This window comes from Anser brachyrhynchus (genome assembly GCF_964034855.1).
Source record: "Anser brachyrhynchus genome assembly, chromosome: 1".
NCBI lineage: Eukaryota > Metazoa > Chordata > Aves > Anseriformes > Anatidae > Anser > Anser brachyrhynchus.
The window spans coordinates 37595626-37612906 of record NC_137694.1 but is presented as its reverse complement, the minus strand read 5'-3'; the positions used below and the strand labels follow the sequence as shown (position 1 = coordinate 37612906).

Here is a 17281-nt window from a genome sequence, read left to right as displayed (position 1 = left end):
TATTTTGTGCTTTGTACCTTAATTCCTAAGCAGTTTAAAATATATACAGTCTTGGATAATCATTGCTACTTTGACTTTGCATTTTATTCTCTCTGTTTTGAGACTTTTCAGATGTATTGTGTATGCTTTGAAAAGACTTGCCACCTGGAAAGTGTTACTGAAATCTTAGTAGAAGAAGTATTAAAATTTCCAAAGAAAGTCAAAAAACACCCCCAGACAAATCTGACTGTTCTCTGCTCCGTCCACTAGAGAGACAAGTTTGTGTTCATTAGTGCGTTTCAGCTTCAGCAGTGGTTTATAAGCCTCAGACTTCCTTCGTTACAGCCAGGTAGGTGGTGTTTTTGTGAAAAAACTGAGACAGGCGTTTCATACAAGATCACAGCAGAGGTCTGCTTTGCAGTTTGAACTCTCTCATGCCTTGTTCTTAAGTCAGTAGAGACCTTACACAAACTGCAGTCATTTCTACGTGCGGAAATTCTATGCGAGTTCTCTTCAATAGTTTTTAGAAAATATGACTAGAAGAAAGAGGCACTTGTTCTGGGCAAAAAGCTCTGCTTGTGTGAATTAAACTCATTGCAAGGGTTCTACATCCATTTGCTTATCCTTAGGAGCAGGAAGCCAATGTCAAATGGAAAGTATAAAATTTCCACTCTATACATGAAGTAAGCTGAATAATAGTTACAAAAAAAAAAAGGGCGGAAAAAACAATATTGCTCTGCAATATGACACTATTGTAAATCTTTTGTAGTGTTCTATATCTTTCCAGTCAATTAGAAGAATAATATTCTCTGCAATAGAAAAGGCTTGTGTATATTTGTCTCTAAACAGACTTCAGCATTGCAGTAGTAAGGCTCATTGGTATATAAGTCATTAAACCATATGCATATTTTGCATAGTTTGTATGTGCTAGTTCGCTGCTCCACTGGCGCGTCTCCGTGTGTTTATTGAAAGATTCCCTGAAAAAAACTCCTTGAGGAACATCTTTTGAACATAAATGCCCAGTCAAGGGGGAGAGTGTCATTATTTTCATAATGAAGTCACCTTTCCCCTTGAACTGAGGTGCTGCATAAAAAGCAGACAAAAACAAAAGCGCTTTGGCTTATTTCATCTTCCAAGAGCAAGTTTATGCATTGCAGAGTTTAGGGATTGATAATCTGTAAGCCCCGGTGCAGAGGTGGAGGAACCTTATTTATTTTATTTTTTTCATGTGAAACCAAGCATTTATATTCAGTCCTGTAAAAAATTCTATTCAGCTATTGCTGAGATGTGGATGTTAAGGTGCATAAACAAGTACGGCAGAACGATACCAAATTTGTATGCAAGAGATTGATGTAGTTGGTAATGTTCACCCTTCCTCCCGTTGTCCCTGTAATTTGGACTGTGCTGGAGATACTTTTTGAGATTGGTCACAGGCAACTTTGCTGGCTGATTTACTGCTGATTTTTTTTTCTTAAGATTCATGCTTTACTGAGCTTCTAGGGCTGTGTTGTCTTGATGGTGATGTACGTAAATACTTCAGCTGCTTCCCCAGTACTGTGTAACACAGTGCATTTGCCATTTGTTTTCTCTCTGACCTGAGCAGGTTGTGCACGCTTCCCACATGAGCACCTTTCAGCTTTCCTCATGCTCTGTGCATCCTCTGGTATAATAAAGTGAAGCAAAAAAATATATATATTTTGACATTAGGCTCTGCATTCAGCTATCAACATCACGTTCTGCTTCCTTCCGAAAGTGACTTTGGAGCGTGTTTTTGTATAATTGATCATTTCCATGGTATTTCAAGGTTGCTGTGAATTAGGGAAGTTATGGGAGGAATTTGGATCTTCAAGGCAAAGTGCAGGTTCAATGAAAAACACAGGCAATTGGGCAGAAGCCTTATTAAATCAGGAAAAGTGAGAATTCCAGATTGAATCATGCTTCTTCATATGAAGCTTTACTAAGAAGGGGGGGGGGGAAGGAAAAAAAAATAAAAAATGAAAAAAAAAAGTTATACAGCAAAGAGGGATCGCGCTATACTATGCAAAGATATGAGCTAATATTTGCATCTTCAAGGAAATACTAACAAAATGTCACTTTGAGTAGAGAAAAGCACAACTTAAAGGTCTAGTGGTTTCTTCGTCAGCTTCTTTACATAGAGTATAGACTGTGTAAACATAATTTGAGATTCAGTGCATGAGCTGTTTTGCAAAAGTCATGTTTCTAATTTTTATTCACTAAAATTCAAATTAGGCTATTTAAACTTAGGAATCAGCAAAAATTCATGGGGTGAAATTGTTTGAAACTGCTTTAATTGTTTCTCGTGCCATAATGCAAATGTGTTTTTTTTGTTGTTGTTGTGAAGTATTTTTAATAAACAACATCACAATATACATCTGATTACTTCTAGCTATGTTAAAATGAGGTATTAAAAAAATATATATTTTTTTTCCAGTGTTGTAGGTAGCCCTAACAGTACCCCTAATTTATCTGTAATATTTTTTGTTTCTGTGTGTTATGTTAACCTTGATGTCTTCATACGTTACTATTCTTTCTTTAATGGCTTCATAACATTTGTTTCCTTTAACAATCTTCAGCTATTGCAACACATATTTTGTTTGCTTTCTTTTTTTGTTTTAAGAGAGAGGAGAGAGAGAATAACGTTCAAACAGGAACACTTTGTTTTCCACATTCGCTGGGGCAGAGGTCCTTCTGATCTGCTTTGTCCATGACCAAGTCTGGTTTTTGGTGCTTCGAGGCAATAAACTCTGTACTAATAAAGTGCAGGGTAGCCTACCTCTTGGGGATACTGGTTAGAAATTTAGTATTGCTCTGCAATGTGAGAATTTGTAGTACATTTGAAGTGTCTGTTAATATTTTTTTTACTATTATAAAGTGGATGTGCTTTTCACGTCTACAAATGCTTGGTGTAATTCTGTGAAGTGGTTTTGCATGGGAATGCGATTCAGTGTCCAATTCTGCACCGTGTGAAGAAAGTGTTTGTGTTTTTCCTTGTTAATTCTGGTGAACAGTCTGGTGACCCGTTCTTGAGAAAGCCGGGGGTCATCCACTCGGGTGTGCCCTCACCTTTGTTTGTCTTCATCAGCGTTGTCTGTGCTCTTTGCTAGAGAGGCATGCTCTACCTGCTGCTCAGGCTGCACGTTGCTCAGCCTTCGCTCCTGCCTGTGTGTCTTTTCTGAAGCTGGAGGAACTGAGGGCAGACTTCCAGGTCCCAATCTACCTCCGTTGTACACTTACAGTTCTCCAACCCGCTGTTCACAAATCCCTCCTTCCTCCTGCTTTTGGACCGCTGTTGTTCTCTGAGCAGAGCTCTTCACCGGATCCTCAGCAGAGCCTCTACTGTTGTGTCACCCATCTGTTCATTTTCCAAGGTACCTGACGTTGCTCTTCTCATCATTATCCTTTAATACTTTTTGCATGATCAGGAAGCATTTTAATCTCATCAGTTATCCCTCTTTCATGTTGGTTTTCAATATTTCATGTATTCTTTCTAAAAAGATCACTTTTTTTCTAGTTTGAACATGTTCTTAGGCCGTCTCGGTTCCTTTGAGCTGATGAAAACCTAGTCATGGAGTTGAGGAGAGTCTGACTTTATCTATGAACATTTCGTGGAATTTGGTTAAACCACCGATAAGGCTAACCATCTCTCTGTGTCCCCCCTCACTGTGTCGCATGTGCCTGCTTGTGTGTGAACCCCGTAGCTTCTTGAGGCTGAAGACTGTAATTTATGTTGGTTGCTTAATATTTTTCTTATCCTTTGAGCTAAAAATTTGATTTTGCTTTCTGTGGGATGAAAAGTAGATTTATTATTATATTTTAATGTTATCACGGTCAGTTAACTTAGCTGCTCGGAAGATGGGTAAGAGAAGGAGGCAGGAGAAGAAGGAAGTATTTCTGCACATGTATCAGAGAGCGCAGAAAACCTGGAGACCTTTGAGTACTCATCTGTGGGCTCTTGGCTTCCAGATTTCTTGCTGCTGGCTTGGAAGTCATTCCAGCTAGAGCTGCAACTCTAGCTGCAGATTTCTAAGCTCTCTGGCTGGGAACAGGGAAGCCCTGAAAGCCCAAAACATTTCCAAATCTGAAGCATGAGCTCTGAAGTCTCTAGTCGCTGGCTGTTCTGGATGGCAGAATATCCTGAAGCTATGGATCCAGCAACTCAGTGTGGGAGTGATCAGAATCCATATGCAGTTTTTTTATAATATTTTCTTTGATTTTTTTCCCCAGTAATTTGCTGGATTTTTAACTCCAATTGTAAGCATCAATAATAACGTTAATATCACTGTCAGGAGATGGACTTACTATTTGAACCTGGGAGTCCAAGTTCAGTAGCGCTGCAGGGAGGAGACAGTTATGGAAAAAAACACAATGAACTGCTTTCTGATTGTATCAGAAAAGTAGACATTAATGATGAAGGCATTAACTTACAGGAAGAAGACCAAGTATAAAAGACCATTACTGTTCTAGAAACTGGAGTAGTTGGAGTTATCCATTTGGTACGTTCTGTGGTCTACTCGCTGTAGGCAGGGTAGATGACTTGATGTGCCTTGGAGCAACTTCTAGAGTAAGACAGTAGACTGGTCTGGTTGTTATGCTTTAAGCCATCTGCGTGCATCGTGAGTGCAGCAAAATTGTGTGCAGCTGTTGTGAAGCTACTTCTTTGTCTTTAGCTGGAGAACACTCGTGTTCAGTGGTGGATGAAGTCGAGCTGCTCTGGCAGCTTTCCTGGCTTGCACGTTGCTTTGGAGCAGCAGGGTGGAAACCCTGTTGCAGCCACAGTATTAAAAGTTTAAAAATTTTTTGTGAGTAATTACTTATGGAAATGATTAATAAATCAATATAGTGGCTTGCGTGCATTTTGATTTTACTCTGCAGCTGGTTTCCGCTCTGGCCTGGTTTGTAGCCCTAAGGATCTTGCCTGGCAGGGCCACAGCACTGACCTCTGTTTCTGCAATTTAGTTGGCATGGCCTTGTTAGCACCCAGCAGCAAGAGGACTTTCCAGTAGTAGCCACAAAGCTTCCTGAACAATTTCAACTGTTGATTAAGATGTCAGAAGGTGGTTTTTTTTTTTTTTCCAGTTGAGGTTCTTTGCATATGATTTCTCATCCTGTTTTTTTTTTCCTTTTTTTTCTTGCTGCTTGCTAATAGCAAAGGCTGTCTGAGCCTCTCCCCTTTTTGCGTCTTACCTGTTCTCTTCTTTCTCTGTCTCTCTTATCTTTGTTTCTCTCACCTCCCTATATGCTTGTTTCTTCAGGTCTTTGTTGTTTCTGAGTTACCCCTTTAGACATGCATTATAAACAAATTGCACTGTACTGATGATAACAAGCGTACATCTTATTTAGCTTGTTTTCATTTGGATATATTTTATGACTTTTTCCTCACCAGTACAACAGTTTCTGAGTGTATGATCTGACTGTTGCATCTACGTAGAATCAAATCAAAAAAATCCGAAAAAAAAGAGGAATAAAAAGGTCACTTTGTCTAGAGTTATTCAACCTGTGGTACATGAATCACTGCGGGGCTGTGGCTGACTACAAAATGGTCCTCAAAACAATTATAAAAAATGCTCCAGGCACAGGCTCCCACACTCAGCAGGATCGTGTCAGTGTGTGGGCGGGCACAGTCAGCAGTTGGCTCCCAGCTGCTGTCCAAGACTCATTAAAATGCTTATTGCTGGACGGTCCAGACTTCATCAAAGTGTCGTTGTTTAACTCAAATGTTAGGTTTCCCTGGTCTCAACTTCCAGATGCCAACTCAACAGTTGAATGTCATATGTAGTTAATGATCTTTTTGTCAGGTGCTATTGTCATATGTATGTGACAAAGGGGATGTATGGGTTCCTATCCAGTCCCTTGGCAGAGGGATGCCCCAGCCCATTAGTTTTTATGCATCCTGAAGTTCATGTGTGCACGATGATGGATTTATGCAAGATCTAGAAAGGCATGTAAGTATTTTTTTTAAGTGTATGAGTGGTGCTGGTGTTCCACAGAGGACTGCCAAGCCAATGAAGCGCTCCAGAGTCCAGAGACACGCCAAGTTTTATCCTAAAGGACCTACCTCCCTTCTATCCAAGTGCTTTGTTTTAGCAGGTGTAAAACCAAGTTGGATTTTCAGTAGGCATCTTGCTCAGTGCCTTAACCTGTGTAATGCTAAGGGCCTGCCATCTGTAATTCTGTAGTCTGCCTTTCACTTCCAACTGTGCAACCTTCCATCTATGCGCTGCCCTAAGGTACTTACTGGCAATGCCTCAAGGGTAGAGTGGTTTTTTCCCAGATATACGCGTGGTTCTTAAGACTGTATATCTTGGCATGACTGAGAATGAATAATTTCCTTCAGGCCACCCTGCATTTGTGGCTGTGCTTTGTTTTTGTTTTATTTTTCCAACTATGTATAGCAATCAAAAACTCAAATGCCTTTTTGAAAGGTTGGAAAAGGATGGAAGTTTTCAGTGACTGAAAAGGAGCATGTGGACCTTCGGGATGTAGGGGTACTTGAGAAGCGGTTTTGGACTGCGTAAAGATGTCACAAGATAATGTTTATTTTAACATCATCAGAAACTTAATTTAAACATGGGTAAATTGCTGTGTTTAGATTCCAGAGCTAAAATTCCAAGTCTACCCCCAAAATAAGAGGAGCCAGCAGTTTGTGGGCTAGTGTTTAGACTTGATGAAGATATGAATCAGATAGAAACTAATCAGCTGTTGTTTCACATTTATTTGTACCATTAGCTGTACAATTTAAAAATAAACTGTTTCTATCACAGTTCTTTGTGTAGGCTGTGGACTTAGAGTGCCTGAGGTGTTGGACTTTTCCATGAATTTTCCTACTAGGAAGTTAGAGTTTGCAATGCTTGCCACTGTGGTTGATGGCAAGCATCTTGGCCCGGCAGTTAACTTCAGTTTTCACTAAGTCCTTGTAGAAGGGTTTTTTCCCTGTTGTGATAAAGAGTTGTGGTGAAATAGCTTCCTCTGTTGGGCTAGTCTCCTGGAAAGCAAAGGCAGAAGTCAGGTTCAGGAGGATCTGGTGTGCTTGAGGTGTCCCTGGTCAGGCAGGGCCCGTGCCACTGCGCTCTAATGTCACCTGAAGGGCAGGCTGTGGCTGCACAGAAAACCAGGCCTGATTATCGTGTGGTGTTTGACATCTGAGGATGTCGTTACTCAGATGTCAAGAGAAGGTTATGGAGGTTGGGCAGTCAAGAACTGAAAGGCTGGGACCTGCGAGAATTGAACAGATGGCCTAATTCCGTCCCCCTGCATGCTGTCATTACAGTAGCGAGTGTATGTGTATGTACGCATTGCGATAGTTCCCATTCCCCTTCAGTATTGCAGTTTGCCTCTTGGATGAATAAAGTTCACTGTGGATTTCTCATGTCATTCAACATGCAGCAGCAGGCATTTTTTTCCCCGCTACTGAAACCCCCATTGCTATGTGCTTGCCTTCAAGATTTTCCATCACACTCACTGCTGAATGCTTAACCCTTCAGGGCCGTGTTTCTTCAACTTCAGGTGCTCTCAAAAGTAATTTCCATTAAAGGCACAGGTGTCTGTTATTTTGGCATGAGACATCTAAGATCATCTGTATTTTTAAAGTATTTTACATTACACAGCTCTTTATTGAATATGAAAACAACAGTGCTGCTGGTGGGTGTATGTAGAGTCTTATTTTCAGGAAAGCAACTTGGCTGCTTCAGATTTGCAATCATTTCTGTTAAAGAAAAACGGGTAGATTGACTTCAGTGGTTTACTGGTAACTCTAGGACCTCATGGGACATCCTGTTTTTCTGTATCGTCTTTCAAAAATACGTTGAATTCCAATTTGAAAGCAGATTATTTTCTGTTTGAATCCCATTTAATTCTTCTGGACTCTGATAAATCCCACAGAAGTTCCTCACTTGGGGTTTAGATTCAGTCGCGTAGTCTCCTGCATGTTGCTGCCCAAGCAGTGGCCTCGGCCTCTCCGAGGTGTACATTTGCACAGTAGTGATAGATAACGTTGTATTTTCCTCTGGGAGTTTGCTTTGCTAAACAAGCCGAGCCCTTCTAATCTTCTGCATTGCCAGGTTTCTCTTCCATCCTTTTCTGCTCACGGAGGTAGTGGCTGGGACTGTAAATGTACATGAGGTCTAAGCACTACCTGTAGATTCCTGTTGTCTTTTCACAGCTGCAGAGCTCCCTGGTAGAGGCAGGGCTATAAGCCAGTTCCTCAGGGAAGAATTCAGGCATTCTAACAGTGGGAACAGTTTTCCTCAGAAGTATGAATAAAAGATATTTTTGTGAACTTGCAGTTAAAGCAGGCTAACGCTATGCATGTTTTCATTCACCTAGTGGGTGGTGACTTGTTCAGGTGCTGTGACCTGATGGTGTGCCCATGCCTTGCTAGCAGGTATGTGTTTCTGTCTCTGTGGCCCAACGTGAAAAGGGGATGAGATATTCTGAGAGGAGGTTTAATATCAAGGGATGAAGTGTTGGAATTCAGTTTATATTTTGGGAGGTATACGCTGTTGCCTGCTCCTCCAGTGCTGGCTCCTGCATTTTGGACTGAAACTTGCCACATCCTAGTTTGCCATGTTTACACCCCCTGTTCCAGTTGTGTTCCTTCCTTCTGATCCCAATTTCAGTCTTTTCTTCACTATCCTGGGGCTACTTGGTTAGTCTGCATGCAGCTCAGAAGAGAAGGCCATTCTTTTCAACTCATTCAATTTCTCTCTTCTAGAGAGAAACCTTTTTCTGACCTTATCTCCATTACCTGCTCCTCAGCATCTGTCCACTGCCTTTCTTTGCCTTCCTGTTTGTGCCTCCAGGCCTCCATTCTCCCACCACCCCGTTGTTTTTTCTGTCTTTTCTCAACCCTGTCTTTGTTAGTTCCAGGGCAGCTTCTTGCTTGATCAGAGCTTCTCCTTGCCCACAGTTATTAGTTCCCCATCACCAGCCCGAGTCCCAGGTTCCTTGGGCAATCCACAGAATTGTCTGTTTGCTTCTGCCCAGTTCACTGTGTCTTGCTCAAGGAAGTTTCTGTTCAGGTGAACAGTTCAGGTCTCCTTCCACACCAGGTTGCAGGTTTCCTTCCACATGTGCCACCTGTCTACTGTTTAAAAAAAAGTTTTAGACCTTCTAGTCCCATAATCCAAAGCCTAAAAAATTTCTTTGTAGCCTTATACTTCATTTCCATCCATGCCTGGCCAATTTTTTTCCTTGCCCCTGTCCTGACAGTTCTTGTCCTATATTCTTCATGCTTGCTGTCAAGCTGCTGTTGCTGGTCGTAACGATCGTAATACTGTGCATGTTTTAACACCTACCTTTTTCATTATCTGAATGTAAAGCTCTTGGCAGTTAAAAGGAAAAGTCTGTTTTTGTCCTTTGTAGCCTTGGAATGGGACATGCTTATTCAGATCAGGGCTAATATTTGCTTATAGTCATATATAAGATCTCTGAGAAACTGGAGTGTCAAATTATTTCTAACAAACATGAACAAATAGCTTGTTTTATGGTTGGTTTGGTAACTGTAGTTAAATTTGGGTAACTTCCCATGCTATGTTTGTGATGCAAATTTGGAGTCCTTACCTTAAAGCATGTAAATGGGAGGGCACTTTGAAGAAAAGGCACTGGATGCTCTGAAAAAAGAGGGCTGCAAGTGTATTCACTTATATTTCAAGTATGATAAAGTCCTAAATATCTGACCCTTTCAGTTTAAACGAGACCAGTAGGAACAATGGTCGCCCAAAGGCAAATAATTAGCACAGATTTCAGTCCAGTTAAGGTCTGGCAAAGGAACAGATACCCGCTGAAGTCTTGTGCTGTGGGCAAGTAGCAACTGCAATAATAGGTAGTACTAATAATGAAAGAGTTGCAGTAGAAAATAGTTCCTGCCAAGTGGCTAAAAGCTTATCGTTACTGTACTGGAGGGATATCACAGAGAATGAGGTCAGCTGATACAAATTCTACAGTCTGTGGATTTTTTTCATACATGGTAAGGTGTAGAAGTCAAGTTGCCTCTTCCAAGAAGATCCCCCTCTTAATATTCAACAACATTAAGAAAGCAAACTGCTGTGGAAAAAAAAAAACAAACAACAACACACAGGTATTCTTACTTTTATCCTCTTTCAAGGAGAAAGCCATCTAATGCAAAAAAATGCTTTCTGATAAAGGCCAAAAAATGTAATTAAAATTCTTGACATCCAAAATGAGGAGGAGCTGATAAAGAGCCCTTTTAGTAAACATTTTCCCCTAGGATCCACAAAGGAACCTGGCATTACTCTCTACTCTGCTTTGGGAGGATGTAATTAAAGTAGAATGGGAGCTTCTGAATAAAACAGGCAATGCATGAAACCTTACAGGTTTGAGGAAGAAAAATCCGTTTCATATTCATTTCCCTGAAGTATTTGGAGCAGGGGCTTTGCTCACGAAAGAAGCTGCTATACCAACTGCATGAACAGGGAAATTTGTTCTAGGAAATAAATAGATAAATATTCAGAAGTTCTCAGGAGAAATCATGTGGTATCAGCTACTCTCTAGACATCATTAAATTCTGCATATTTTTTCAGGGCTCTTAGTCTGGAGTTCGTGGCCATGATATACACGAATGAAGGTGCAGGACAGAATTTTGTTGCTTGGTCCCACCAAGTGGTAGTGCTCACTGACAGTGAACCCTCATCACCCCAGGTGCTTGAATCTTGGCACTGGTATAACTGTAAGTAAAGTTTGGAAAACCTTCAGGCTGTAGTCAACTGTGCTTGAAGAGAGGTGGAAATCTCACACTTTCAGGCAAATTTCATACATAGGGGAGGCTGCATAGAGCAGATATGCCCAAATTAATACATCTGTGAGGCAGTCATTAATATAACATATTTTATTTGGCAGGCTGATTCCTGGCGTGCGCGGGCTAGGAGTCAGCATGTACATAGAGCCAAAGAATCATCTAGGTTGGAAAAGACCTTCAGCATCATCAAGTCCAACCATCAACCTGGCCTGTGGAGTCCCATTGCTAAATCGTGTCCCTAAGCTCCACATCCACTTGTCTCCTGTACCTCCAGGGGTGGGGACTCCAGCACTTCTGTCCGTGGCAGGCACCACCCTGCCCCATGGGGATGTTAAAAGGGATGTGGAGATGAGCTTTGAGTGTGATATGGTGGAGAAGTGTCCATAGTGAGGAGAGGAGCAGAGGGAAATGTGGGGTTTGAGGAAGGGACTTCATCAGTGAGGAGGCAAACTCCCCTGGTTCTGCTGCTCCTGGTACAACTGGTGGCGTTACGTCCTGCAGCTGCCAGCCAGCCAGGTGTGCTCCCTGCCTTTACTACAGGCCTCTGTGGTCTCTCCTTCCTGTTTGGATTCAGTTTGTTCTTTTTTCCCTAAATTGTTCTTTAATTTAGGATTGAGCTTCTAATTGACCATTGTGTTGTGTTTATTGCACATGCAGATTTTTACAAAGGGAATAAAGTCAAACTTGCCTTAGAAAATAGCAGTAGTCAGACTGCACTGGGTGCGTGCGCTACAAGCATTCCTTAATTACCGTATATATTCGTTGGTTGGTTTTTTTTTTTTTTGGTGTGTGCTCCCCTTTTTGCTATTCAGAGCAAAGCTGAGTAGTGATTACTTCCTGAACAGTTAATTAATGTCTTTTTCTTCTTATTGTTCAGGATGTGGCCGGTGCCTCATTTACAGCCTGCTATTCAAATTCTCTTCTTTGAATTCAGAATTAGGCATTTTGTCGTGAAATCTGTGGCCCTCATTGCAACGTTATGAGACTACTTAATGATATTTTATGAGGCTAGGTAAAACTGTGATCGTCCTCATCACATTAGTGGCAAACCGAGGAACAGGCAACTTAAATTTACCTGCTAATTTGTGTGGCCTTTTCTGAGGCTTCCATTGTGCTTATCAGACTGCAGCATTAGGTACAAGTTTCATTCACTGCTCCCATTGACCTCAGCTGCAGGCTGTGGCATACTGAATTAAATACTCAGGAAATAAGGACTGCGTAAATACTGATGGATCTAAAAAAAAATGGTTTAAGCTACGTAGCAACTTACTACAGACCAGAGGCTCTCTTCAACCTCTTAAATCCTTTGGCTTCCTTCTGCTATTTATGCACATGCATCTATCAACCCCCAGAAAGTTTCAGCAGCCCAGAAGCTGTGCAAGTGTCGCGTGCTTGTGGTCCTTCTACCTCCAAGCCTTCAGTCTTCTCCATTTAGATGTTCAGGGTTTATACTGGCTCCCCCAGCAGCGTTTCCCATTCTGTGTGCCAAGTGCGTGCTCCTCATTTCCTGCCTTCTCACTCTATCTCCTCACTATCTCTATTTTGTTCTTTGTTCCTTCTGACCTGAATTGTTTGTCCCTTGGTTCCCAGAAGCACCGACAGAACCGACGGACCCTTCAGAAACGTTAGCTCGTAGACATCATCAGAGCTTCAATGGAGGTGTGCAAATGAAGAGCTGTGAGAGCTCTGTCTGATTTGCCAGACGTTGTCACACAGGGTTTTTGATGTCTGGAAAGTCGACCCGATCTCTACTACAGAGATTAGCTCTGCAGGTTTACAGGTCTCTGAACTGAAGATGAAATATCTGAAATTTTCAAAAGAAAAGGTACCAGAAAAGAAATTTAATGTCATATGAAGCACTCCATTTGCCTCAGAACGTCTATTCTGTATTTAAAAAATAAAAATAGAAAGAATTTGTCGTTTAAGTCTGAACGTGGTATCATGAGAAGTTTCAGCTTAACCAGTTAAAATCCAGCAAAGTAAGAGGCACATAAAGGCAGTGTCAGATGTAATAATTGGCACTGATAATAACTAGAATAAATACATACATAAATGCTATGGTTTGAAAGACTTTAGTGTCTTAGAGCGGATTGGCTTTTCATGCCACCTGAGGAGCTGATACCCATGACATCCATCTGGGTTCATAGAAGGAGAGATGAGGTAGAGTGTCATGTACCAGAAAAAAAAGGAGCAAACAGGGTACTTCTTACAACAGCATTAATTGCCCCTGCAGAATGCCAGCTGCGTAGGTCACAGTAGTGCACTTGACAACGTTTCGTATGAAGTTACTCTCAGAGCTGGCATATATGCCTTTCTCTGATGCATTTGTTTCAAATAGCGGTTTCTGGAAAATGATCCTTCAGGTTCTCCGGCAGTGGAGGGGTGTGCTGGGAAGCTGAGGTAAGGAGGGGGCGGGTAGTAGAAACAGTGACAAGTGATACTGCTGTAAGGAGAGAGTACAGCTATATAGAAGCTAATGATAATGAAGACACACATTTAATTTTTTTTTTCCTGAAGTTTTTTCATCCTAGCTATTATTTGAGCAAGTGAAAGCTTTTTATAACATTGCAAAGCAAACTTTCCAGAGTGGTCTTTCTGCTCACTGCTTTGGTGTAGGACGGTCAGGCAATCTAACCTCATGGAGGTTAGGCAATCTACATGGTAGGTTGGATTCTTCAGAAAAACTTGTTCATTAAAATTGTTTTGGAATCTGGGCTCTCTGTGAAGTGTCACGTTCATTTTTCTTCTTTATTGCTTATTTTGTGCAATGCAGTGTTTAATGAATATATTTCTTTCAAAATAGCATTTATTACAAAAAAACGGATGAAATGCAAAAAGGAAAATACTTCTTGCACAGATCCTACCTGACTTTCAGACTTTGAACAAAACTGAAATTTTGCCAAATTATTAGATGAACAAAAATAAAGAAAATACAGAAAGGCCATGTTGCTATTGAAAAAACAAACAAACAAAAACAAAACAAAAACCAACAAAATCTTTAGTATTTCTGTAAAGCATCAAGCACTTTGGAAAAAACCAGCAGCTATTGTTGACATTAGACTTGCACTGCATTTAAAATATTTTAAAGTAATAGGTTTAGTGGGTTAAGGGCTCAGAACAGATAGATTACTTTAAAATTGGAAATTAAGACTATTTTGAAATATACTGTTTGCCTAAATGACGAGCATCATAAACCTTGTCTGTCTTAAATTTTCTTTGAGTGTTTTAAGGGCTTTCTTCCACTTGCTGATACTGAGCACTGTACAATTTTGGGGCAGGGTGCTGCTCTGGAATACAGCTAATTTGGACCACACATGGGTGTTTTGTCTGAGAGCTGTCTGCTTTAGCTTTGGCTGTCATCCTTGCTTACTGCTGGTAGTTTGAGACTAGAAAAGCTGCAAACTCAGCGGGCCTTGGGTTTGCGTTCACAGGCTGCAGGTGGATTGCCATGTTCTTGGACTGGCAGCCAACTGTGTAGCTTGTGTGCTGCTTACAGAGCAAGTTACTCGGTTGAATTAGGTTTTATTTTTGTAGTGGCTAAATGACAGATTCTGCTTCTGACATTTCTGTCCCTCCTTTGGGCAGGCTTTCTTGTGCTATTCTACTCCAAATCCTCTGTCCTAGGCTTCTGCTGGGCTTTCTTTCACCTGCCAGCCTTTGTTCTGCTAGGATCTGCTTTGGCAATTCAAATTTTGATTCTTCTTTTCCTTCAGGAAAAATAGCTTTTGAAATTCATGTTTTCAGCTAACTTAAATTTTTTTTTCATCCTTCTATTAAAGTCAGCGCTAGAATAATATCTTACTAATTCTTCTCTGCTTTTCTTATAATTTTTCTATTGCAGTAAGGAAAAGACTTAATAAAGTTGCTCTTCTCGTAGCTTTTGTTTTAAGATATTAAAGTTAATCTGTATGTCACTTGAAAGATAGAGATCTCAAGCTTTAAAACATAATTGTGCTATGGTGAGCTTCTTTCCAATCAAGTTTCTTTTTGATTTGACTTCAACTGCGAGCATGTGGCAAAAGTTCACATCGAATATTTTGTGGAAGTGAGCAGCAGAATCATATCTAGTTAGTAGGTGATTCCTTTACATTTTAGTTTGTGTACTGGTTGGGTATGTAAAATTGGGTTCAGTTGTGGCCACGAAAATCAACTTGTTGCTCTTGTGTTCTTTTAATGTAATTTGAGAGCCCTGTATATTCCTTGGAATTAAGCTGACTTGGAATTAAGAGGTTTGGGTGGTATTTAGAAGTGATGCCATTCTCCTGCCTTCTCCTGCCTCATACACAATTTGTTGGGGGTGCTATCTGAGACTAAAACCTGCCTGAAATATCAGCTAGTACTACACACTGATAGGATTTATTCTTATATATTCTGAAATCGATTGGTTGCCATTTATAGAGACTCACCTAATCTGAAGGACAGAATGGTTCATCAATTCCTAGCTATCTCCATCATCACACTTACTGATAGAGATTGCAAATGAAATGTTTTAGTGTTTTAACACAATGGATAGATTCTCACTTGTTGTCAATATTTGGTCAATTTGAGTGTGTGTATGCATCTAATTTTTTTGTTAAAAAGCTTTTAGTCCAGTACTGCAACATAAAATGAGACTCTGACTATATATGCAAATATATGTGTGCTCACATGCACACATGTAAGTATATATAAAAATTATTTACTTGGGGGGAAAAAAAAAGCTGCTTCCCAGTTACATTTTTGTTTTTTAGCTATGAACAAAACTCTATGGAAATCCAGTGTCAGCAAAACTCTATCTGCACTTTAGGATGACATACTGCGTCTTATAGGAACGACATTGTGCCAAGGCTTAGTCTCGGTGCTAACCTTCTCCAGGACTTCCCATGCACTGCTTTGAGGTTTATGGTCTTGTGTTTCCCACTTTTTTTTTTCTTCCCTGTAAAGTAATGGATATCTCCACAGCTAGTTTGGATTAAGTAAATACTTTGCTGCCCGTGAATACTAGTAAAAGAATTCCAGTCCTCTTGCGTTATCTTCTGTCTGAGTTTTTACAGATGCCTACAGTTACTGACCATCTGAGAAGAAAGTGGAAGTCAAGATGAGGATAATGTAAAGAATGTCCGAATGAGGTGCAACATAGTTTAGATCCATACGTGCTCCTTTATCACGCTGCAAGTCCCTGTTATCTGTGTTTGTACTGGAGAACTTTGGAAGAGGATTTGTCCCAGGGATAGACACAAGGTTTGTAAATGTCAGCTCTCAGTTCTGTGAAGCTCTGGAAGCCTGGACCTGCCATGGAAATTAATTTCTCCCAGTTGTTCATCCGATCTTACATGTGGTGAGCTTCAGATTGTATCACAGGGCTTCTTCAGTTGGGATTTAGAGCGTTTTGGGGTATGTGTGTTGTTCTTAGGAAGCTTTGTGAAGAGTAGGGCCATATTTATTGTTTATTTAAATTTTAAAGATATCTCAGTGCTATTTTACCTTTATTTTTGGAAGTGGGAATGGATTACTTTTTGTGAGATTTCTTATCAGGTATGTTTCTTATCTTCTTATGCACTAGGGCTCTTACTTTACCAGACTTGATGTCTGTTGAAAGCTGGCGTCAATCAGTAGCCGTTGTCTTTTAGATGTGTTCTTTGAAATGCTGTTGTTATTGACAATGAGTTTTGTGAGTGCATATTTCCAGTTTCAAATACTTATTTTCTTGTTTGTTACAAGTTTACTTGCAGGCATTTGAATTGTCTGACTTCCTTGAACTTGAGTTTGGATTTGCTGATTCTGTGTCTTTGGTCTAGACTCTGTCCTTTTAAATAAAAGTAGTGAAGTGCTGCCGTAAAGACATGGCTGCTTTCACCAGGATGGGAAAACACTCTCTGCTGCTCCTGGAAGTTTTGCCTGAGGTGGCTCAGGTGTAATTGTAACGTTTTAGATCATCGTTTGAAGTTCGTACTGTGCTTTTCCCCCCCATTTCCCTACATATTGAGAGCTGCTTAAAAAGAAAAAAAGTGAAATTCCATCTCTCCCTTCTCTGCTTGGTTAGTGACATTGTGGTACATGATTTGGGGTTTTAAGTGCTGACTGGAACAGACTCCGTGTGTGTCATCGTGCTCGACTAAGGGGGATAGGCTGTGTGGGAGGAAGGAGGATTATCTCCCCACGTGTTGGTGTGAGGAGCTACAGGTTGGGCTTCTTCCGTCATGCAGGTGGGCCTTGGGCAAAGCAGATGTTTTGGTGGAATTAATTCATCATGATTTTTGACTTCGCTATCAATAGTCATTGATTCAGCCATTTCTAGAGTTAAGTTTTGTCTTGCTGTCCAGTAGTACAAGGACTGCGGGCAACACTGAGGCTTCAGATCCCTAAGCTATTATGAGCGTGCTTGTTTCTGAAGGGTTAAAGGAGCTGGCCCCTCTGCTATGTAAGTGGGGGTGCAGGAGGATTCCACACATCCGTGCCTCATCCCTTCTTTGCTCTTGTCAGCTACGTGTGCATTAGGAAGGCAGAAGGATGCTTTGGTTCCATGCTGCTGTTCTGTCAGTAGCAGAT

At 40.8% G+C, this 17281-nt stretch overlaps 1 protein-coding gene and 1 long non-coding RNA gene across 19 annotated transcripts in view; both read left to right on the top strand.

Moving 5' to 3' along the window:
• The window catches only part of GRIP1 (glutamate receptor interacting protein 1), a 325251-nt gene that overhangs the window by 12117 nt on the left and 295853 nt on the right, over positions 1–17281 (top strand). The window lies entirely within an intron of this gene.
• Positions 1950–17281, top strand: part of LOC308195334 — an 83190-nt gene continuing 67858 nt past the window's right edge. For all 12 annotated transcript variants that reach the window (XR_013951408.1, XR_013951409.1, XR_013951410.1 and 9 more), the window contains exon 1: positions 1950–17281. This exon is cut by the window's right edge and continues 37692 nt beyond it. This is a non-coding gene — a long non-coding RNA (uncharacterized lncRNA).